General features: G+C 63.5%; 1 protein-coding gene across 1 annotated transcript in view; it reads right to left on the bottom strand.

Moving 5' to 3' along the window:
* Positions 1-2393, bottom strand: part of LOC106723476 (zinc finger protein 500-like) — a 4709-nt gene extending 2316 nt beyond the window's left edge. The window contains exon 1 of the mRNA XM_014527759.2: positions 1670-2393. The gene's annotated coding sequence lies outside the window, so the exon portion shown is untranslated. The remainder of the gene's footprint in view (positions 1-1669) is intronic.
* Between the last annotated feature and the right edge of the window lie 6 nt (positions 2394-2399).

Here is a 2399-nt window from a genome sequence, read left to right as displayed (position 1 = left end):
GAGTGGGCATTAGCCTTATATAGCCTCTTCTAGCCTTACACGCTATGCAGTTACTATAGGTTGCCCCTTTTGCTCCATGCGCACTTCACCCTAGCTACAGACCCCTCCCTAGTCAGTTTGAACTTGCCTTCGTGACAATGTAATTTGCTGATGTGGCACCTGTTATTCATCAAGCTCAGCCAGTAACCCCCCTTTCCAGCCCCTTAGGGACCTTGCTGATATGGCTTTCCCTCTAGCAAGGCCAGCAATTAAGCAACTAGGCAACAAGCCATCTCCCCCAGCCTAAACAACCTACTCTATGCCCTTGGTTAGATAAAATACTTTTTCAAAACGTACAGCTGTTCCCAAAGTATAAAAAAAACCTATAAAAGTTTCAAGGGTACTCATCACTTTCTTGCCCTCTCGCTCCGAGTGCTTCTGTGCCTTGGACTCTGGGATGGTTTTGCTGGTGGTGGAACTGCCCGGGGCTCTGGCATTTGTCCTGGCAGCACTCCCCGCCACCGAGACCTTCGGCACAAGTGTGGGGAGGCTTGCAGCGGGAGAGGAGGGCGCCCTGGAAGCCCCAACCCACTTCCAGTGCCGCACCGGGGGAAGTGTGGCCACAGCTCTCAAGGGGCAAGCCACCAGAGCACGAGCAGCCAAGCTGCTGGTGTTGCTAAGCTTGCTGGAGGAGGCTGGCATGCAGAAGTGTGAGTGGCCAGCCAAAAGCAAGTGCCAGGGGATGGATTTGGACCCACGCTTCCAGACAGACACCAGAACTCCCTAAACAAGGGGAAAGACCTTATCTGAGCCTAGTGCCTTAGATGTCTTGGGCACCCTGACAGCATAAGAAGCTTTAGGTTTGCTTTGCCTTGAATTGTCCTGCTTGTCACGAATAGGGGGTTTGATTCCCCCTTCTCCCTGTTCTGTGCCCACTGGCAACATATAGGGGTGCACTTGAACCCCCCAAGATTGGCTGTGCACCCCTGGAAGCACCAACCCCAAAACCGGAACTGCCGGCGGAAGTGCCCCTCCTTGACATGCACACACATTGTGATCTAGGAATAAGATCAGTGTGTCACTGCGGCATCAGGAATTGGGAGCGAGGGGGCTGGGAGGGAATGCTGCCCGAGGTCATGGAGGGGGGAATACTCTCAACTGGGGGTTCAGCCAGGGCCACGGCCTGGGCGCAGGTCTCCACACCGTGCCCTGACTCCCAGCTCCGCATCTCCCGGGGCAGGAGGGCCAGGAACTGCTCCAGCACCACCAGCTCCAGCATCTGCTCCTTGCTGCGGCGCTGGGGCTCCAGCCAGCGCTGGCCGAGCTCTTGCAGGAGGCTGGAAACCTCCCGCGGCCCCGCGCCTTCCCAGCAGCCAGGGCCCCTGAAGCCTTGACGCCAGGTCTCTGGGGTGGGGAGGTCGTGCCCCGATGCCAGCTGTGGGGTCTTTGTGGGAAACTCGGTCTCAGGCGGAAGCTGCATGGCCTGCATCGCCTCCTGCCCCCGGATCTCCTGGTCCCTCTTGCGCGGCGCCCAGATCCCTGGAGGAGGCGCGGAAGAGACCAGGGTCCTGGCCTACATGGGTGACTCGAACATCCTGTGCCAGAATAAGTGCTCAGTAGCAAGATCCCTGTGGCGCACACAGGTCTACGAAGCGGCAGCAGGGGCCAAGCGCAATGTGAGCAAAAGCACCTGCCTGGCCGCGGGCGAGCTCGGGGGCCTGGAGTCCCCGGGGGCTCGGTCCCCTGCGAGGGGGTCAGGATCCTTGGGCTGGAGGTGGAGGCAGAGCTGAGCGGGAGAAGAGCCGGGGAGAAGGAGGCCGAGGTGAAGCAGAGGGTGACCCTGTGGCACACGCGCCACCTCTCCATGGGGCGGGGGCGGGGGCGGGGGCGCGCGGTGCTCGCGGAGGTGTTGCTACCAGCGCTTCTGGGCACCGCACTGGTCTCCCCCCAAAGCGTCTCCCCCGCACAGCCCGGAGACCGCGCGGCCTTCTGCCGCCTCTGCTGGCTCGGGGGGGCGGTGCAGGGCCTTGGGGGGACCCCGAAACCCAAAGGCAGGTGGCAGCTTGGGGGACCCCGAGACCCCCAGAACTGCACGTGGGGGGACCCCGAGACCCAAGCGGAGCAGGCAGCATCAGGGACCGAGACCCCCTGACCTGAGCCCCACCGGGGCCGACATTGGGGAGCCCGACACCCCCAGAGCCGGACCCGAGACCCAGAAAGCCAGCAGCACCGCGGCCCCCTCGCCCCCCCCCGCACCCCGTCCCCCAGCTCGGGCCGGGGGCGCTCGGGTGCCGCCCCCCGCACGGGGCAGGGCGCTGGGGGTCTCCAGGCCGGCGGGCACGAGAGAAGGAGGTGCCCGGACCCCGCTCCTGCCCCGGCCGCCACCCCCGGCCCGGGCGGCACAGCGGGGGCGCGGGGCC

The sequence above is a fragment of the Alligator sinensis genome, unplaced genomic scaffold (assembly GCF_000455745.1).
Source record: "Alligator sinensis unplaced genomic scaffold, ASM45574v1 scaffold2908_1, whole genome shotgun sequence".
Lineage (NCBI taxonomy): Eukaryota > Metazoa > Chordata > Crocodylia > Alligatoridae > Alligator > Alligator sinensis.
Note: the sequence above shows the minus strand (reverse complement) of the source record. Positions and strands in the feature narration are given on the sequence as shown.